Source organism: Hylobates moloch, unplaced genomic scaffold, assembly GCF_009828535.3.
Source record: "Hylobates moloch isolate HMO894 unplaced genomic scaffold, HMol_V3 SCAFFOLD_2, whole genome shotgun sequence".
Taxonomy (NCBI): domain Eukaryota; kingdom Metazoa; phylum Chordata; class Mammalia; order Primates; family Hylobatidae; genus Hylobates; species Hylobates moloch.
In genome coordinates this window covers 92,564,015-92,573,196 of record NW_026652277.1, presented here as the reverse complement: position 1 = coordinate 92,573,196, position 9,182 = coordinate 92,564,015, and the positions used below count along the sequence as shown (strand labels likewise).

At 37.6% G+C, this 9,182-nt stretch overlaps 1 protein-coding gene across 2 annotated transcripts in view; it reads right to left on the bottom strand.

Moving 5' to 3' along the window:
• Positions 1 to 1,869: 1,869 nt before the first annotated feature.
• LOC116469144 (putative uncharacterized protein encoded by LINC00472) overlaps positions 1,870 to 9,182 on the bottom strand; it is a 76,935-nt gene continuing 69,622 nt past the window's right edge. The window contains exons 4-5 of one of the 2 annotated variants that reach the window (XR_009212359.1): positions 4,017 to 4,100; positions 1,870 to 1,891 (exon numbers count right to left, since the gene is read on the bottom strand). The gene's annotated coding sequence lies outside the window, so the exon portion shown is untranslated. Of the gene's footprint in view, positions 1,892 to 3,969; positions 4,101 to 9,182 lie in introns of those variants that run through there. The other variant, XM_058435281.1, reaches the window with a different exon arrangement.

The following is a 9,182-nucleotide window of genomic DNA, read 5'->3' as shown; positions in this document are numbered from 1 at the left end:
AGATATTAATATTTGAGTGTGGAGCCCATGCTACTCATCAAAGTGCCACAGAAGCCATGCTAGTATTGAGCGCCTCTTCCAGCTTGTGGTCTCCGTAGGATTAAGTCCTAAGATGGATGTCCAGTTTTCATTTTCCTCCTGTTCCAACCAAGACCAAGAGGGCTATGGGATCTTTCTCTCATGTCCACTGCATGGCGAGAGAATGAACAAAAGACAATGGAGGATTCTTTTCACTAAACAGTGGAACAGGAGATGGGCTACTCTCCCCTGGGTTGTGTTCTCTGGGGGAGTGAGATGCAGTAGAAGTGCACTGGGTGGGAGAACAAAGAAGTCTGAGAGAGTAAAGGGGCAGGGACAGGACGGGGCACTAAAGAGAGCTACCCTGTGGTAGTAAAGTGAAATGCTCCCAGGACTTAAGAGGTTTTAGATAATTTATTCACTCATGCAACAAATAATTACGGGGCAGTTGGTATGTACCAGATAGAGTTCCAGGTGCTTGGGATATATCATTGAACAAAAACATTCTTGCCTTCCTGTAGCTTATATTCTAGCAGGGAGATGCTAACATGCAAACAAGTAATAAACAAAATACATAAGTAAATTATATCTAAATAAATATATTACATATAAACTACAGCTTTTCTTAAAATTGGTTTTCAGCAGGAATTACCTCATCTGCGATTACTAGAAGCAGAAGTCTCTTTCCTCAAGTTTCTTAGCTCTTTCAAACTTCTTTCACCTGGGACTCCTGTTTTTTCCCCTGGGAGAGAAACACTTCCTTTGCAGAAACCTATCTAGTATAGTTTCTAAAAAGTCACTGACAGAGTGAGATGTATTACGTAATTAATATCTTTGATCTCTGAAAAGCCTGCTTTTTAACTGGATTTTAATAAACTTCCTAAAACCGGTTCAGAAAATGTATTTAAAATATAATTGGCTAACACACACAGGTCTTCAATTTGAAATTCAGTAGAATAAACCTACCCGGAGCTGGGCATGGCACTGGATAAAGAGAGCCACAAGCCTCACTGATTATGATCTAAAATCCAGAACTCCTTGGTAATAAATAGGGGATGAGACAATAAAAAGTACCCAACTGCGAGGAAGGCAGACATTTCAATTCTCCCTTTGCTACATTAAACAATACAGCCTGCAATCTACAGTGACAGGAGGAGAAAGCCAAGTAAGAAATAATGGCTTTAAGTATGCAGGGCTCACAATTAAACCCTGACCCCAGCCCTACAGCAGCTGAACATATGCAATTCCAACTAGATTTAATGGTAGTGCCTCCTCCCTGAACCCCAATAACTCTTTAAGGTCTTCTGGGTTTATCTTATTAGGATAAAACCCCCTAAATTAGTTGATTCATAATGAGATTTAAATGATGTACTTTAAAAGAGAGGATAAATGAATCATCGAGCTATTTCTCCATCCCAACCTCAGGCTTATACAGAGATTCTATTTTTAATGTCTTAAATTTAAAAAGCAAAAATTATCTTAGTAGCTGTGGGCAGTTGAAACTTTAATGAAATTTGATTAAGCCAACATTCAATTAGAAGACAATGTAGGTCACAACTAGAAATGATTTATAGGATGTATAGCAAGATCCCTCAGCCCTGTTATGATTAATATTTTTAAGAGCAGGCTGCACTCACTCTCCTCACCTCCTCTCCCCACTGGCTCCATCTCCATTCTGCTGCCACTGTTCTAGCGAAGCTGCCCTCTCTGAGGCTACCATGGCAATGGCTCCATCAGTCCTTCGCTGGCTCAGACTCAACATTCTTCACTTTTGGTCTCCTTTCTTGGTTCCCATGGCACTGCCTTTTCTTGGATCACTTCACCTCCTCTCTCAACAGATTCCTTTCACTTCCTTCTCTTCCTTTCCTCATTTCTCAGAGACAAAACCCCAAATACAGTTATTGGTTCTCTTCCCTTCAATATTATCCACTTCACAGTTTCTACGATCATGCTGTAAGCCCTGAACTTAAAGGTTCGGTTCTGAATACACAACAATCTTCTAAAATCCCCCTTCATGTCAAGTTCAAAAGTCTGAACAGAAATTAACTTCCTTTCCCTTTTCCTCTTCTTCCTATGTTTACAATATCCTCTATGATCTCTCAGCCTTACTGGCCAGAAAACGTGGTCAGAATCATCTTCAAGTTTTTCTTATCTCTCAGTCCCTACATTTAATTACACATCCAATCTACTATTCTATTTTAATAATTTTGAATTTCTATTCCCAGTCCCACCTTCTATATATAAGCTCATATGAGACGTTCTGTCTGGATTATTACAACAGCCTTTTGACTGGAATTCCTCTCTCTCCTTTTCTTTCTTTAAGAAATATTGTTCTATTTCACATTATGTGACAATGTTGTGCTAGGAGCTTGGAGTATGAAAGGAATTAGACCACCTTTCTTTGAGGAGCTCACAGTGTAGTGGGAAAGATGGATGTGAATAATATTCACCTCTGTATACTATGATGAGCATTATACATACGAACACAGTCCGAGGTGGCCCAGAGAGTGAGGTGGTTAATTCTGCCTACAAGAGGTAGACAGGGAGTCAACAAAGGCTCAAGTAGAGAAGGTGACTTTGGGGCTAGGTTTAGGGATGCATAGGATTTCACCAGAGGAGGACAGTCATGGGGAAGGTTATTCTGGTTCAAGAGGACATTGCGTCCCATAGACATAAAGGAGCATGGTGTGTTTAGTAGTCTGGTGACCACTGAACACAGACCGTGAGGTCGGCAGTGGGTGGACCTGAGGCTAGAAGGTGGATTGAGCCAGATCGTGACGTGCTTCCAATGAGGGATGTGGGTTTTGTTCTATAGATGGTTTAGAACCATCAGTTTCACTTCCCACATCTAACTAAATGCCAAGTTCCGAGTGGACTCAACAAACCAATGCTCAAATCTAATCTATTTTCTCCAATTCCATTGACCTTGCCTTATTTCCGGCTTTACTTTTGGAGGCTCCCAGTTAAATTTCCCTTTATAAGAGTGAGGACATCTCTATCTCATCCTAGCCATCAAATTAATGATATTTTCCCTCTCTTATAGAAAACAAATGGACTTGGTAATGTAAGGCAGTATCAGGATCTGTCTACAAATTTCCTAGAAGACAATCTATACATAAAGTTATATATGTTGCATTTAATTTTCACTAAAATCCTGTGATAAACCTCCCTATCCAGAAATTTTGCTTGCTCATTTTAATCTGGCTACTACAGAATAGAGAGGTATTTCCACATAGGTCCAGCCTTAAATGACAATATGAGTGGTCAATCATTTCTGCCACCCTTGTTGCCCCAAGGGAGGTAATAAAAGTAGTTAGAACACCTGTCCCCGAACTTGGATGTGCGTGGGGAACAAAGCCCTCCATATCTTCCTATTCAGGAGGAGTTGCCACATCTCCTCAGTGGCTCCTAGGCTGCTTAAGCTTTCGATGTACCCTATGTAGACAAAAGGGTACAAAAGCAAGGTTGCTAACAACTAACTGTTGCCTTGAGTAGAAAACAAAAGGAACTACAGAACAAACGTTTGGCTAATTTCAAAGTATCCCTCAGTGCTTGAAAACTTTGTCTTATTATTTTTTACACAGAATCAAAGTAGGCCTATCTTAGAAAAGGGAACATCCTTAATGTTGGAGAGGTTTTAAAATAGGCTCTCACTATTTCCAACCCAGGTTATTGTGCTGATAAACTGATGTTTTCCCCACTTCCTGTCTTTCTTCTCCAGTTATTTCATATTCTACTTTCTGATTTTGCTGTCCAAAATGTATATTGGCCACTTCTATGTTTAAACACTCCAGTTTACTTCCTCTTGTTTCATAAAGTCCAAAATTGCTGGATATGGCCTACCTCCCTCTCCATCCTCATTGCCTATCTTTACCCAACAACAGCACATGAAACTTCTAGGAATAACCCCCAAATATGTGGGAACTGTATGATTTGTGCCTCTATCAAATATTCATTTTTCTCTTTCTTTTTCTTCTTTCATAAAGACAGGGTCTCACCCTCTAGCCCAGGCTGGTCTCGAATGCCTCTTGATACAGTGTTTGTGGCGCCCATGGATTGATTTCTGAAGGTCCTCAAACTTCCTGAAATGAATGCTCATTTTGAGTAAGATATACATTACAGCATTTTTAAGGGGTATAAGCTCCATATATTTTGTAAGATTTTCCAGTAAATCTTTAAACTCTAAAAGGTTAAGAAACACCATAAATCTGTTGAGAGCTAGGACACAGATGACCAAATTTGACAGAACAATATACAAAGTAAGAATGGATGACAGTGTTGTAGAGTCTCAACGTCAAGTATGGCATCTCATTTATAAAATGTAAAAACTGAGGCCCAGGGAATTTTAATGATTTGCCTGAGTTCATTTACAAACTAAACTACACAATTTAGATTTAACTGTGCAATGTCTTTTCCATTGTTTGCTTTTTCACGTATTTATTGTTTTATTCAATTATTATAGAGTGGAACATACTTGAAAGTGGCAACTATGCCTCGAAATGATGATTATGATGGTGATGGCAATGATGATAAAGATGATTTTAGAGGAAATTATGAATAAGAAACATGTCTAAGACCAAGAAATATACAATTACATAGTGCTAATTCTTACATATTTCGAGTACTCAATTTACCTCTTAAAAATCCTGGACAATAAGAATTTATTGATTTAAGTCAACTGCATCCAACAAGTCAGGCAATTTCCAAATAATCGTGTGATTTTTAAAAATGAAATTCTCTTGAAATGTTGGATCCACTAATTTGCAGATCTGAGAACATGTTTTTCATATGGTACCCAATTGATTTACGAATTGCTTAAGGAAAGAAGTTGAAATTTACCTGAAATATCTTTTGTTAGACTGTGGGAAGCAGAGGAACTTGCTTTACATTTTTGTTTAATCTTCACTAGGTACTTCAAATCTCATTGTCGATTTTACTGATTTATAAAAGGTTGTAGAAATGCTATTATTTTGTCAGAGAACTAAAGTGCCCTCTACTGTTTCTTCTCTGTCATTACAGCCAACTTTCTGTTCAGATACCTAATTTAAAAGTTGTCCTTAAGAAATAACCAGCAATAAATCATTTCTGATAAAGATTCTTTTTATAAAAAAGAAAATTATCATTGACTAAGCATTTTGAAGCATTTACATGTTTTATAAATTGACCAGTAAATAAAATCCTACATATTTGCCTTAATCATATTTTTGTCACTTTAATCTTAAAAATTCAAATTCCACTTTATAAAAAACGTTTCTACTTTTTGGCATTTGTTTCAATTCATTTTACACAGCCTAAATTTTTTCACTATGTTGACTAGTATCTTTTTTAAAAAGATGACCCAAATAGATATATTTTTAATTTAAATATTCAGAAGCATAAGAAAATTAAGAAGGGCCAATCATTATTTTCTGAATGTAATTAATGAAATTTATTACCGAGAAAAAATCCTCTTGTTAAGATGTCATGTTATTAACTTAAAAATAGAACCATCTTACAAATTTACATATTTGCTTGTTGTAAACTTCAATTTTGACTAATAATTATGCATGTCACTTCCTTTCACTAAAGTAATCCAAGTTAGTTCTGAGTCATTTCAACCACTATTACTAACAGCATCATTAAAAAAATTAATAAATGTCATTTCTTAGTCTTAAAATTTCAGTTATCTACATGCGTAGAGGCCTAGGATCTGTAGAGAACACTCTTTTTCAAGTTCATAAATCTAATTATTTCATAAATGTTTCACCCTTTCTCACTCTCTTTTTCATAGGACTTTTCCATCATTGCCAAGGTTTTAAAAATTTCCTAGTTTGTTGGTAGCTATTCAGTTCTTGCACAAAGATACAAATCTTGGCTGCTGGCCTTTTGGCATCTCCTAATTTTTTCATAGACCTCAATTGAACTTTCAGCCTGTTCATGGAACTTCAGAGGCTGACAGTAGAAACAGCTCCTATTTGTCTTTTCACCCTTCACTTTTAATCCTTTCCATAAGCCACTTGAAAGTACAGTACTAGGTAGTTCAAGGATAGAGAGGGAGAAGACAAAAATCTATTTTCCCTCCACAATGCTTTCGGTCTCCCATTTTCTTTTCATCCAAAGAAAAGCAAATTAAGCAAATAAACATTAACACTGGTAATAATCTAGTTCATGTAACCTAGATTGATGTTGGGTGAGCCTCAATCTTATAATAGAGTCATTTGAGCCTCTTCTGTTATGCCAGAATTAATCTGTAGAAGGAGCCATAAAAGTTCATACAAAAAAGGGAAAAATGGCTTAGCAGTGTGAAGCAGAAGCAAGAGGTGCATGCTAGAAAGTTGGGAGCTCACACTTAAAAAAAACTACAGAACTCAAAATTTGCCATAACGTGCACGTCCTTCTTGGGCCTGTAAATTAGGCAGTTAACGCCTTATCTGAACCCTGGGAAGAATAACTTTCAGTTGCTTTTCCTCGCCCTAACTCTTCTACAAGGGAAGAAGCATAGCCTGTCTGCTTGGTGACTGCTCGGGCCCTGCTTCCCTAAGTTGAGCCCATCTGGATCAAAGCTCAGACCTGCCTCCACGTAAATGTAAAGGCCATCGGCCTTGGATGGCAGCAATTCTGGGTGAGTAGGTAACTCTCCTTCAGGTAGGTTGCCCCAGGGATTGGGACACACTATTGTGGCTGATAATTTAAACTATAATCTTCACTCAAATCCTATTGGTAGTAAAAATGTTATGTTCATATCTGGAAGATGTTAGAGGGCCAATTTATTAGAGTGCCATTTGTTTCTGATGTATTTTTCCCCGTGCTCTGAGGGCAGCTGCACTGTCAGCTATTGAGCTTGTAGAGCCAATAAGCTTCAGCAAATTCACACTGTAAATCCTCTTGACCAATGAGTTTTTATCCATGCTATACTGAGTGTATTCTGCAATGTCAGCTGTTTAATTTGCTGTTGCCTCTGTTTCCGACATTTATTTTGTGTTCTAGAAAACCTTTCAGGTCTATAACGTCTGACAAAAACATACGGCAGTAGAAATGTGGAACCAATTACAAATAAGGGAAGCTTACTATGATGGCTATTAAGATCCAAGTTTTACATTGCCTTTAAAAAAGTGTTCACAGGAACACAGGATAAAAATAAATGACAATTTGGGATTGGTGGAAGTTCTTTAATATCCTGAGGATCACTATAAACTTCATGGAAGCCCAGGAAGACTGGCTGACAATCATATCAACAGTAGGAGGAAGAAACTATGGCTGACTCCCAGGATTTGACGGAAGAGGAATACAAATGTTGGATGCCACAGGTAGCCCATTTCCTCAGGAGCAAGCTACTCCATCTGAGCCCTGGAATCAGACATTTCTCCTAGAAGCCTTGGTTCCTTTTAGTGAGGACCATGGTCCGGGTGTTAGGTTTGCTCATGGCTACTCTGGTCTTTGCTTCTTGGCTTTCTCAGTAGGAGAGCTAGGCAATCTATGTACATATGTATAAACAAACACATACACACATGCATACACATGCACATCAATAAACAGACATGTGTAAATATACACGTGCATGTATCTGTGGACATAAACGTATGCATATTTGAGAAATTATGAGTTCATATCAAAACTGCCGTTCCAATCCACTCCCAAAGTATACATTCTTGCCTTCCAGCGTTCCATATTTATATGTCCCTTCTTCCACAGTGAGAACTTCCAACCACATCAACACATTTATTCATTTGTACAACCCTTTGGTATACCTAAAGTAGGTTTGGAATTGCTTTGCCCATGTCATTACAGTAACAAATCTGCCAAGAAGATTTTGAGATTTGCTTGCAGTTCTTTCTCCCCTCCTACCCCAAGAATGAGGGGATATAGTTAGATACTGTATTTATAAGTTACTTTAGTTGGTCTTTTCTCCTTCCTTTACTTTCCTTTAGTATGGCTGTGGCGTTCATTTGAAATATAATTAGGTTCATGTATTTTAGTTTGATTTCAGTTTTAGAACTTCCTTCTGGCAGGGCGCGGTGGCTTTCACCTGTAATCCCAGCACTTTGGCAGGCCGAAGTGGGTGGATCACAAGGTCAGGAGATCAGGACCATCCTGGCTAACACGGTGAAACCCCGTCTCTACTAAAAATACAAAAAATTAGCTGGGTGTGGTGGCACACACCTGTAGTCCCAGCTACTTGGGAGGCTAAGGCAGGAGAATTGCTTAACCCTGGGAGGTGGAGGTTGCAGTGAGCCGAGATCGCGCCACTGCACTCCAGCCTGGGCAACAGAGCGAGACTCTGTCTCAAAAAAAAAAAAAAGGAACTTCCTTCTTATTCATATTGATTTTATTTTTGGAATATGTAGAATATTAACATGCTTTCAAAAGTCAAACTGTGCAAAAAAGGTATAATCAGAGATGTGTCACTTCTTTCTGTATTCCTTCTATCCAATTTCCCCAAACTCCTAGAGGCAACTAACTTGTTTTCTGATTTGTGCTTCCAGTGTTCCTTTCTGTAAAAATAGGCATTTATATAAATTTAAAAAATGTCCCTTCTTTTATACACAAAGTTAGCATACTATATATACATTTTTGCATTTTGCTTTTTTCTCCTTGTCTCCCAGAAATCATTCCCTAACAGTAAACAGTGTTCCTCCTTATTCTGTCTTATAGCTGTATAGTACTCCATTTTCTGTATGCACCATAGTTTATTCAACCAATCTTCTATGCTCAACAATTATAAACAGTATTCTATGAATAACTTAATACATGTTTTTATAGTTTCATATTATTAAAGATATACATTTAAAATAAATTCATAGAGGGATTTCTGGGTTGAGATTTGGGCATAGACAGTTGCTTACAGATGGCTAAATTCCTCTCCAGAGTAGTTGCACCTATCCATCAGCAAGTATGGCATTAGCTGTTTCTCCACTGTCTCATCAATAGAATGTGTTATCAAGCTTTTGAATTTTTGCCAACTTTTTGGGTGAAAAATGGAATTTCAATGTAGTTTTAATTTACAATTTTATGTGATTAAAATTACACATATTTTCCTGTGATCAAGGGCTATTTTTATATCTTTTTGTTTCTTTCAATAGGACTTCTACAGGTCTTTTTCTATAGATCTTTTTTCCTTTTTTTTTAGAAAGTTCTCAAATAAAGGAGTTAACCCTTTATCTGATATATGTCGTGAATATTTTCTC